The 12,432-nt window shown below is 45.4% G+C and overlaps 1 protein-coding gene across 2 annotated transcripts in view; it reads left to right on the top strand.

The window, feature by feature from the left end:
• Positions 1-12,432, top strand: part of LSAMP (limbic system associated membrane protein) — a 1,013,191-nt gene that overhangs the window by 148,185 nt on the left and 852,574 nt on the right. The gene's annotated exons all lie outside the window — the stretch shown is intronic.

The raw sequence follows: 12,432 nt of genomic DNA, 5'->3' as shown, positions 1-12,432 counted from the left end.
TGCCTTTTGCACATGAGCTGCCTAACCAAGAAATTGTAGCAGTCAGATTGATATGCTCCATGTAGCCATTAAACAAGCTGTAAAGCTGCATCACCACTTGCTCGGTTCAGGCTGGGACATTTTGGGTTTTGTGGTCACTGATCAAGTGAAATTGTTTGTTATGGACAGGCTGGTATGTTCACTCATTGATTCTGCAAGCATTCCTGCTGTAGAAGGAACAGAGGTGGCTTAGCCAGGGCATCCACTTGTTTGAGCAGGGCAGATTCCCTCCAGGTTTGATAGTTTTATAGTGTCTGGAAACACACACTCACATGCTAGTGAGAGCAAATGAATGGTTTTTTTTTTCAGGGATTAACCCCGAGTGAGGGACTCCAAGGCTCCCCACAAAGGCAGTGAAAAAGCTCTGTCCTGCCTGCTGTGCGTGGGCTGGCAGGCCACGCTCTCACCTTTCCTCTCTGGCAGGGGCTGTTGCAGCCTGCTTTGCTTCTCCTGCCAGCGCCTCACTTAAGCACACACAGGATGTTACTCTTCCTGTGGAGCCTGTTGTGTTAATGGGATATGTTTGAAGCCAACTCCACTGTAATTTCATTTTCCTTAGGGAGAGGGGGGGAAGCACTTTCTTCTCAAAGCTACATCCCCGCTGCTCACTCTGTGTCTGTCTCTCAAAGTCTACAGCATGCGCATTTCTCTCCCAGATAATGAAAAATGCCAGGAGCCAGGTGAGCCCTGGAGGAGCCCTTGTGGATGCATTGCTGCTCTGCACCACAACAGTCTAAGCCCCATTTTCTTTCCCTGCAGTGTCCCTGGCCACGGCCTCTTTCTGCTGCCCATTGTTTGTTCTAGGACAGCTGGACCATGCATCCTACTACAGTCTGCACCTTCAACTGGAAATTATTCAGTACACAAGCTTGTGATACAATTCTTTAATAGGAGTATGTTGCCCAGCATGTCACACCAAAGTGCTCCCATTTGGCTTGGGGTTTGTAGGTTCTGGCTCACGCGCTGGCATTTGCTGTACCAGATCATTCAGGAGCTTCTCACACCAGCAAGGGACCCCTTCCCGCTATGATGTTGTTGCAGTTGCAGTGGCTGATACAGAGGCTATTTCTCAGGGCATAAAAGAGAGGGAGCTACTGGCAGGGTTTTCCCCCAAGGGTCCCATTGTCCTGTAATTCAGTTCCCCCTCAGTCTGAAAATCCTCTGTCAGTCTTCAGGGTTTGCAGAGAAACGTGTCTACTTTCTGGGGCACTCAGGGCTGCTGAGATGGATGGGCAGCCAGGGGAGGGAGCGTTGTTTTTCTGTCTGAACAGTTGATGTTTTCTGTTGTGTGGGTTGGGATATGTTGCTGGATTTGATTTTGGTTTGTTGTATTGTTGTTTGTTGAATAGCTTGGAGGGTTGTATGTAACATTGAAATGGTTGGGGCCTGCAAGGGGTGCTTTTTTCCTGGCATTTAAAAAGAAATCAAAATAGATGAGACATTTTTCTCGTAATTAGAGATTGTATCTAAATCAAACGCTTTAGACCTTGCTCCCCTCCTATTTCCCTACTTCCCAGCCCTCTCCCCCTCCTACACACATACAAAGTTCAGCTGTTTGGGAATGCAGCTGAAAATTTCCTACTGTCTGGTAAGAACGAACTAAACTAAACCTCTTTTCCTGGCTCTTTTAAAAAACCCCAGCATACAATGCGAAGCATGCCCATGGTTCCCGCGGCTGTTCTGTGGCTGGCGCTCCTCTCCAGCTGCAGTGTAGGTTATGTCTGGATCACCCTAAGCAGGCAGTTCCCCTGCTCAGGGGTCAAGGTCGGTGCAGTGATGGCCACATCCCTCTGCTGGCACTTTCCCATGGGAATGACATTGCCCCTCACGCCTCTCCTGCTCCTACTCCCTACAGCCTGTTATTAAACAAGGACAAGTGAGTAGCTTGTCTGTGTCTGTGTGTGCGAGAGCGCGACTCTGTCACCTGATGCATACAGATGGCTTATTAACCAATTAATTCATAGGACTAAATTGGCTAAATCAAACTAAATGACACCCAATTGCTGTACAAGGGTAGAAATGGATTGGAATAAGTGTTTCTTAAATGCCAGCCTCGTTGAGCAAAGGAATGAGTAGCAGAGGGAGGAGGGGGGCTTATGGAGGAGTGGGGATGACAGCAGAGAGTGGCAGGCAGCATGAGCAGAACTGTCCATGGCATCATGTCCTAGGGGAGGAAGTGGCTCTTGAGCCTGTGGCAGTTTGTGCTGCCAAGCAATCAGATCACTCTTTTTGCTGGTGACACTTAAGGCCTGGGAATGCCCCTGGAAAGGAAGTCCCAGCCACAGTCTCACTCTGCATTCTAGGCAAAAGAAGGCATCTTCTTGCATCCCTGCCTTTGGTTGCAGCACACATAATTAAGTGAACTGTTGTTAATTACAGCATGATCTATTATTTATTCATTTAGTCCGAGGAGTGAGGGTTTGATTTTTCAGAAGTGCAGTCTACCTCCTCCTCTGACTGATGTCCCTAGGAACAATTATGTTCATTTTCCTGAAAACTGGTTCTTTGTCCTTTCTATAACCATGCCCTCAGGACAGGCCAGAGCAGCTACACACAGCTGGAATGCTTCTGTGTGCCCCACCTGCAGCAGTACTGCCAGTTGCTTAAAGATGCTTCTCTCTCTTTTTCCCTTGGCATTATTTATTTGGGAGTGGGGATGAGCTGACCTTGGCTGGCTGCTGCATGCCCACCAAGGTGCTCTATCACTCCTCCTCAGCAGGACAAAGGAAGATAACTTGACAACTACTGTCACTGGCACAACAGACTAAACTTGAGAAAATTAATTTAATTTGTTGCCAATTAATAACAGAGAAGGATAGTGATAAATTAGAGCGCAAAAAAAAAAAAAGCATCTTCCTCACCCCTCCCTTCTTCCCAGGCTCAGCTTCACTGCCAGCTCTTCTTCCTCCCCCACGTGCTACACAGGGGAACAGGGAATATGTGTTGCAGTCTGTCCATAACACTTTGGTGCTCGTTCCTCCCTGTGCTTTTCTGTTGCTGCAGCGTGCAGTCCCTCCTACAGGAGACATTTCTTCAGGAACTGTCAGTCTGCGTTCTTCACATGGGGCACAATTTTTAGGAATGGATTGCCCCATAGGGTGTAGCTTCTGATGGAAAGCTTGTTCCTGTGTAGGCTCCACTCCATGGCCACAGCTCCTGCTAGGAGCCTGCTCCAGCAGAGGCTTTTCAAAGGCTGCAGCTTCCTCCATGGCCCATCTACCTCCTGCATTGTGGGTCCTCCTGAGGCTGCAGAGGAATCCACTCCTGCATTTGAAGCACCTTCTCCCCTCCCTCTTCAATGACCTTGGTCTGTTCAGGGCTTTTTTTCTTACATTATCTCCTCCCTTGCAGATGCTGAACAGTTATTTCTCACTCTTTCTTAATTATGCTATTGCAGAGGCACTGCTTACATCAGTGGTTGACTCAGCTTTGGACTGTGACAGGTTTGGAATGGCATTTTGGAGCAGCTAAACCAGGCTCAGTCCAAGATGAGAGCGGGTCCTGCTGTCTTCTCACAGAAGCCACTTCTGCAGCCTCCCTTCCCTCTCTGCTTTGCCATATAAAGTAAACAGAGTACATTACAAGAGACTGTTTTTCTGTATAGGAGAGCACACCTTTTTTCCTGTACTGAATGCTGACCTTTGCTCTGTGCTGTGACACAGAAGATGGATTTGGTAGGATTTACTGGATGACCAGGAGTGGGAGGTATTTCCTCTGATCCCAGTTCAGTTTAACAATTACCATCACACGTAAGTCATAACCGGATTTGCAATAGTAGAGAAGGTACAAAAGAAAAAAGAAAAAGGCAAGAATTGCACATCAGAAACTACTTTTTTTTTGGTGTTTTATGTTGTAGTTTGAATATTTTGCCTGCCTCAAGGTTGTAGCTCATACCACCGTATCAAAACTTGGGCTGCTTGTACCACTGTTTGCCAGAGCTGCTTCCTTTGGCCGGAGCTTCATCTTTCTAGTCATGACAAAGGGAGTCTGTGGCTGTCCTTAAGGCATGGTAAGGAAATGGTCCATGTGGGAATATGGAAGATGTTAACTCCTTCCATGAAGCAGAGCCATCTAGCAACAGCTTCCGGCAGTTTCTTGCTAATAGCATTTAGTTCAGCATGACCCAGGGCAGGCTCTTTGGTTGATTATCCACCTTGTGGTCCCTTGGTCAGTGCTGTCTCCTGCAGGCTGTACCCAAGTGCCTGAGGGCATGAAGAGCAGGGGCTGCTGTCCACGCACATGCCCAGGAAAGTGTTTTTTTTTCTGGAACTGGGCCTGAGGGGAGACTAAACTGAGGTTCAGTCTGGGTAGGGGGTGTTTGAGGGGCACTTGGACTCGGTGTGTGCAGCGTAGGGGCAATCTTTGTCTGGTACAGGAGACACTGTTGCATAAAATGCCACTTTTCTGGCAAGAGAAAAGGTGAATCCTTTAGTGTGGGGCAGGAGTGGAAGATGTGTATCGGTGGTTATCACCGGGGTGAGCTGGGAAAAGAATGGCAGCACGCCGTAGCAAACGCTGCAGAATCAAAGCGCTCGCAGCGCACCTCTGTATGCAGCCAGAACCAGAGCCTCAGAGCCCAGCCCACGTGCACACACGTGTACACACGTGCACACACGTGCACACACGTGCACACATGCAGTGTGCCTGCTCACAGCCACATGCCACAAGCATGCACACGGCTCTGGTCCCCCCGCTGGGCCAGCATGAGCAGAGTACACCCAGGCATAGCCTGGAACATATGCGTTCATGGAGTAGAGCCCATTAGGAATGAAACCTGCGCACATGCAGAACTGCCAAGAACACATTCCCCAGCACCCTAATGCTGGCTGTGGATAACCACCAAACAAACACATGCCTGACTATTATGTCAGTGTTAAAACTGCTCTTCTTCAGTTGCTGCAGCAAGATAAAGTATCCAAAGCCCGTCATGCTGCGGCATCTTTTTCAAGGCTGCAGTACACACAGAGTGGGTATAAAATATTGAATCATTTAGGAGATTTTCATCTTTTCTTTTTTTTTTTTTTTTTGAAAGAAGAATGGGATTTACGCTTTGTCCAGTGGCAGAACAAATGTTTTATGTGCTGGAGCCAGGATTACTGCTGTAGACCATCTGATGCATATATTTTGTGGCCTTTTTTTAGTATATTTTTTTCCCTTTAGAATCATGCCTCTGAAAAGGGTCAAATCAACCATTTGGAAGGGTAATTTTTTATTCTTAGCTCAGAGTGTACTCCAAGAGCTGTAAAACAAACTTTGTCACCCTTTTATTAACATTTGTCCTCAAAAGATCCCTCACATTCCCTTGGCCCTAATAATTCTTATTATCCCTGAAGAAACATGCTGAGGGAGGGAATATTTTCATAATTCCAGAGGTGAAGTAGTAAGTTATATGTGGTTTTCATTCAATGAGCAGGGGACTGAGAGAAAACTTAGCCATGCATGTGCAGAGAAGCTGGCCCACTCAAGACTTTTGTGCAGGGTTTTGTTTTTCCTTCCTTCAATGCTCTACTGCCTGTACTCGTTTCCTGGAGGCTGTGATCATGCACAGAGGTTAATTGGCTCAGTAGATTTCTTCATGGCCTGTGTGTGGTGTTTGCTTGCTTTAGTTGGGAGTAAATTTTTTCTGGTTTCAAAAAGTCCGTTTTAGGGGAGAGGGATGGCCCGTGGCTCAGGACAGGCCATTGTTTCAGGCTCTGCACTCTACCATGGTCAGGCTGTGTATGGACTGCATCCCTGTCAAATGCCTCAGTTTCCTCATCCCTTCTTGAGCAATAACAGTGCTGGTTCATCTCAGAAGGAGCTGGAAAGGCTCATTCATTAGTATTAGAAAGTGCTTTGAGGTCTCCAGCAGACAGGTAAGCTACTGCTATGCTCTGAGCTGTTTTTCCTTCTCCACCCCATTTATAATGACCTAGACTCTCTTGAAGTCTGAAATAGAAGCAGGCTAATCTTGGTATATTTTTTTGTTTTTACCTTTTATTATCAGAACTCTGACAGTTCAGAGACCTTGCATGGGCATGGAGTACATAGTCTTTTATTGTTTCCATGGTCCAGAACAGAACTGCTTTAGACACAAAGCAGCAGCCCAGGATAACAAGAGAAGACAAAAAAATTTAATTAAAAAGAAAAAAGAAAGAGAAGAACTCTCTTTTATTGCAAAAATAGAAGGGCTGAGGAGTCTTCTTGATGTTTGTCAGTAGTTAGGTAGGTCTGTTATTGCTGGTCTGAGAAAAATCTTATAAGATTTTTAAGTTCATATAAACACCAGAAGTTTTTTAATGATTCTGTGAACCATGCAGTAATCCTGGTCTGTGCTGCTTCTGTCATATTCAGAGATGTATCTTAGATATTTGTACAACTCTTGTCCCTTCATTCTCCATTTGCATTAATGGGTGTAAGTTGGCAGTACTCACATGTGAAGAAATGAGTATAAAGTTTGGAAATGGTTTCATCATTATGTTGGATAATGTAGATCCTCTTAGAACTCCGTGTCTGCAGATTGAGTGACACCAAAAGGATCAACAAGGATCCAAGTAAGTGTGAGGGAGTCATGCAGGATCTGCTGCTCTAGCTGAATCTCTGCAAATCTATGGGGTTTGATGGAATTCATTCAAGAATCCTCAAAGAGTTCCTGATGTCATCACAAAACCTCTCTCAATGATTTTTGAGCAGTATTGGGAATGCAGAGAGGTCCTGGCTGGCTGGAAGGTGGCAAACATTGTCCCGATTTTCAAGAAGGGCAAAAAAGGAGAATCATGGTAACTGCAGAGCTGTTAGTCTCATTTCAGTGTGTGATAAAGTTATGGAGAAGATTACTTTGGGAGGTACTGAAAAGCACCTGGAAGAGGAGACTTGAGAGAAGACCTCATTGCAGTCTACAACATCCTCATGAGGGGAAAAGGAGGAGCAGACACTGATCTCTGAGGTGACCAGTGACAGGACATGAGAAAATGGACTGGAACGAGATTCCAGGGAAGTGTTCACAGCCCCAGGCCTGACAGAGTTCAAGAAGTGTTTGGACAAAGCTCTCAGGCACAGGGTGTGGCTCTTGGGAGTGGTCCTGTGCAAGGCAGAGTTGGAGTCTAACGATCCTTGTGGGTCCCTTCCAACTCAGCATATTCTGTGATAATCTCCTGTTTTTCCCCCATCCAAAGGAGGGGAAAATCTTTTGGGGAAGAAGTGTCAGAATTCAGCTCTAGAGGGAAGTATAGTTCCTCTAGTTTTCATAATTCTCCTCAGGAAGCTGAGGAGAAGGAAGGAGCTGAAAAACTGGAGGATTGAAATACAGAGATCAAAGTCTCTCAGACCAGGCACCTCCTGTTGATCTCTTCTGAATGCTCAACAGTCCTGCAAGGGAGTACTCTGAGACAAGAAGGAACACTGAAAGTGCTTCAGTGATATTAGATGTCTTGGGCCAGGAACATCCTTTAATTCATTAATGTTCATGAAGAGGAAACACATTTCTCTAATGGCTTTTCTGTCCTTGTCTTTGAAAGATGTAGCAGGACTGAGGTGTAGAATCATGTCCACACATTGAGAGGTACATTCTGAGCAAATGTACGTTGAAATTTTCACCTCCTTATTTATTTATTTTGAGGTTTTTTGTCACTTTTTTTGACCTTTAGCAAGCTATATGTTTTGGCATTAAACACAAAGGTTTGCAGTAAAATGGCATCTGTGTGCAGTGGTGAAGAGAGACATATTTTTATTCTAAACAACCTCTTTTGATCTGGAAATGTCTTTCAGAAGGATTTCACATCCCTGGTGAGAGGCTTTAAGGGAAAAATAGTTAAATATATATTGGGTTTTGATCAAGTCAAAGATAAAGAAGTCTTAACTTTCAGTTTCATTGAGAATTGCTTTCTATTGATATCTTGCTTTGGGATAGCTTTGGAGCACATTGTATTTTCTCAAAGCACTGGATAACTCCAGGGCCGGATACAAAACTTCAGGTGCAAGAAAGAGGAGGGAGACTGCCTTGTATATCAGTCTTATGAACAGCAGATCAAAGAGGCTTGTAGCCCAATCTGAGACTGCAAACACCATCATCTGCATTGCACTCCTGGAAAAATGAGTCATGGAATGGCTGCGTGGGGTGGCAAGGTCTGGGGGTAGTAACTGGGCTGCAGTGTGAGAAAGGAATGGCTCCCACCTTGCTTTCCTAAGGCTACAGCTTGCTGGCAATAGCCCTTCCTGAGCTCATCTCAGTGGCATATCATCTCACATGGGATGAGTATCTGGCTAACAAACCTGGCTGTGCAGTGCAGTGCAGTAGTGGCACTTCTGCCTGAGCTGGGAGCACAAAGAACCTCTTCTGCACTAGGTGGGGATAACTGCAGTTTTGGGAAGGAGCCCTGGTGTGCTGGCCATGCACAAGTTGCTGAGCTTCCCAGTGGGGTTTTGTCACTTGAACTTGCTGGCAGCATCATTTCCACTGTAGAGGTTTTAAACACTGCTTGTCTTGGGCAACACCAGGCAGTGTTTAATGAAGAATGAGGGAAGCAGGGTGTTTGTATTGTGCTTTTTTTTTTTGGGCGGGGGGGGAATGTACCTATAGGATAGCTGAGTAGCTGCAAGCATGGGCACCACACTGCTGGTCCCAGTAAGCTTGCAGTCCCAATGCTCAGCTTTTGACTGTGTGGGGTGCAGGAGAGTTAATAACAACATCCAATCCATCACTGCAGTGCAAAGGCTGTGTGAGGAAGGAGAGAGGGTTCACAGCTTCCCACTGCCCGGCTCTGACCAGCAGGAGACATGCAGTATCCAGCAACACTATGAATACAGAATTAGAAAGTGTGTGGAGACTATTTCAAATGCAATTGAGGTTTTTTTGCTGTCTGTACTTCTTCCTTAGGCCACAATACAGCTCCTTCACAGGCCTTCACACCAACCTGCCCCTCTCCTGCTTCCCAGCAGAGCAAACACTGAAGCACAGTGAGACATCTGGCAGGCACTCTGCCTTTCCTCCTTCCCTCCTCCTCTCCCTGCCAGTTTTGTCCATCCTTGCATGCTGTGGATGAGTTCTTTGGGGTCTTTCTTTAACTCAATGTGCATATCCAGCACAGCACAGTGAGGGCCAGCCCCCTGTTAGGATCTGAGTGGATAATGATGGTTTCTGCCTCCATTTCTGCTGAGTCTGCAGGCTGCATTTTGTCAGCTGCATACAGAGGCACCACTGCCCGTAGCTAGTGTTGTCATCTGGAGTCCACACCTGGAGCTGCTGCTGCTGCTGAGTTGATCTGCCGTGGATTTGTTTGTTTGTTTGTTTGTGCCAATAATGGAAATGTCTTAGTACCTGCCAATTATGAAAAAAAAAAAAAAAAAGGCAGTCGTGATCTCCACTCTCTTTTTCTATATCTCTCTATTATTTCTTCTCTCCACTGGGACAGAAGTAAATAAAATGCTTGATAAAATTTAGGCTTTATGTGTGTGAGAGAGATACTTATTGTGGTGAGCTGGGTTGAAGAAATTAGATTTGCATAGATATGGATGGATAAAAAGAAGAGAAGATTGGGAGAAGAATGCTTGAATACTGAATAACTGAAAATGTATGGAGCTGAATGTATGACTGAGAAAACTGTCTAGATTTTAGCAGAGTTGTATTCAGTTGGATCCACTCTGTTCTTAGTCCCTTGTTTTGCTTTTAAATCACATTACTTATTTTGTCTAACTCCCCAGGTGTCTCATTTGAGGATGTTCTTTCTCATTAGGGTGTGAGAGGAGAGAATTAGTGTTCAGTGTGCTAGAGGTATGTCACTACTGCAGAGATCCCGTGGTGCTTAGCAGGGTGATGGTAGGGCAGTGCTCTCCTACACACTTTGGAAAACACCCATTGCTTGTGATAATTAAAATTTGAGGAAGCCTGAGAAGAAGCCTGTCATCATGAAATTTCCTGGGTTGCAGTAAATGGTAGGAAATCCTCAGAGTTCGCAATTTTGCAGTCATCCTCAGCTCTGGAGGAACTGAGCCAGAGTCCAGAATTAAAAATTCAAGCTGGACTATCTAGCTTCCTCTTTGCAGCAGTACCTGCATTTTTGAATCATACCTGGGACTATCATGGCAGAGTTTGCCAGAAGCTGAAAAGATCTTGAAAACACTTCAAGGGATTTCACATCTTCCATGTTGCAACTCGTAGTACGTAGGCTGGGAGGTCTCACATGGAGGTTTGGGTTGGATCTGATACTTATTTGATTCAGAAACCCAGCTGTCATGATGGTTGGGAGGAGATACATCAGGGAAAAGGAGGAAGGTAGCACATTTGGGTAATCTGATCCCATAGTAAGTCTCATCCCCAGCAATGAGAGTGAGGAGCTAATTTACTTTCTGGAGCTTTAACGTAGCTTCAAAAATATGCTGTCAGTTATTGTCACAATTCTGGATGTTGTGATGTGTCTCATTTCTGCCCCTTCTGGAATACTGTGAGAGTCTTCCTTTCAATTATTTCCTTTAGCTTCCAGTCCCAAAGTCTAATAATGTAACATGTGGAGAAGGGGAAAATGCAGTAAAAAGGTATTCCAGCACCTTTGAATCCAGCTTTTCATTTAGCTGAATGCCTTTATAGTCCTTATTTCCAACACTTAGACAAAAGTCTAAGCTGGCAAAGAAAGGTAGCTACTTACTTTTCATGTGCATAGGTGCTCTGGAAAATGCATGTGTGATCTCTCCAGGACAACCTGAAACCTAAGAACTCAGCACATGAAGAGGTTTCTTCCACCTGGCTGTCAATGCTTTGTGGCCACATCTTTGGTGCCCATATCCAAGCAGAAATAAGAGTTTTTTCCAGCTCAGCCCATATCTGGGCTGCCCTGTTTGCAGTCTTTCCACATGATAAACAGGCTAATTAATTTACAGAGGAAAATGAGAAATGAAAAAAAAAGGGGGCACGGGGGTAAGGATCAATGGACAAATTGAAATGTCATTTCCCAGACTGCAGCTGGATGCTGCTGCCTCGTCTGTCTCTCTCTCACCCTTTATTCTTTTTCTTACCCTTTTTGTATTTTTGATTTGGTTATAAAAGCCAGGATGTAATTGGAACTGGCACCAAAATCAAACAGCATGACCTTGCCAGGTTTCTTCCAGTCCCTCCACACCATCCTTGCTGGCTGAGGGAAATAAAAGAAGGTGGAGGGGGAGGTGAGGGAGGGTGGCAGCACAGGGAGTCCCCTGACAACTTGGCTGCTCGCGTGCCTGTCTTTGAAGGGCTTCTCTTCTATCCATCTCTTATTTATTTAATTTTTGTCCAAGCCTAAGTGCTTTGGGGACCTGGGGGGTGACAGCAGAGCACAAACACAGCTTTTTCTTAGGAGCTGACATGTAAAACTGCTGTGGGAACTGAGCAATGTAGTCTGCCAGCTCATGAGACTGGTGTCAGCTTGAAGGAGATGGGAGAACAAGGACCTTGATGCCTGCACCTTTTTGACCTGTCTGGAGCTAGAAGGAGCAGTCTCTTATTTCCAAACTCATGACATGTGGCTCTGGATGTGCTTCCTAATTCTGCCCTGTAGAAGCACCCTTCCAGATGACTGAGCAAAGAAAACTCATGTCATCTGTGAGCCAGGCATTTACTGGAGCTCAGATGTCCCTAAGGAGAAAGTTTAACACAGATTGTCTATGGCTCATCTTGAGCTCAAGTCTTGAGCTTAGGAGGGCTGGTTTCTTCTGTGCCCCAGTCTGGGTCCTCAGTGAGCTTTCCAGGAGGGGTCTTTCTTTGCTCTAACCCCTTTTTTTTGGGAAGAATTCTGACAGTCAGGGATATGTAGTGTGTCCAGAAGTCTCCAAATTGTGGAAGGGAAGGGGCACAGAGTGGCTCAATGGGAAGCAGCCCCTGAGTTCCAGTATGGAGATTCCTGGATGCAGTGCCCCTAGATTAGGGCTAACCACAGCCCTGGAACAGCCCAAGTTTGGGAGAGGCACTTAAAGTGTGAGCTGAAGACACATAAAACAGCAGGGAATAAATCTCCACTAAATCGGTCCCATCTTTGGTGCCCTCACACACAGCAAAGTCTGCAGTGTTAGTTTTCACAAACTGGAGTAGGAAATGAGAATGAGAACAAGACAGCAGTGGTGGAATGCTGCAGCACCTCAGGGGAGAAGACAGTAAGCTTGTTTACAGGCAATTGAGGAGTTGGGTTTGGAGCAAATAATGTTTGGTGGGATTGATAGAGCCTATATAACAACATCCTCATCTCTCTCCTCCATTGTTTGTACACTCTGTGCCCATTAGATCACTCTGAGTTTACACAGAAACTTCTGAGATAAAAATATAAAAATAAAAATAAAAGAAATATATATATTTTATAAGCCTATATGTCTGTTTTCTAATATGAATGAAATATAAAAAATGTGAGTGAATGGAGCTCCCATAGGAGAACAGGTAGAGAAGCTTGAGTCAGC

This window comes from Taeniopygia guttata, chromosome 1 (assembly GCF_048771995.1).
Source record: "Taeniopygia guttata chromosome 1, bTaeGut7.mat, whole genome shotgun sequence".
In the NCBI taxonomy this organism is placed as follows: domain Eukaryota; kingdom Metazoa; phylum Chordata; class Aves; order Passeriformes; family Estrildidae; genus Taeniopygia; species Taeniopygia guttata.
Note: the sequence above shows the minus strand (reverse complement) of the source record. Positions and strands in the feature narration are given on the sequence as shown.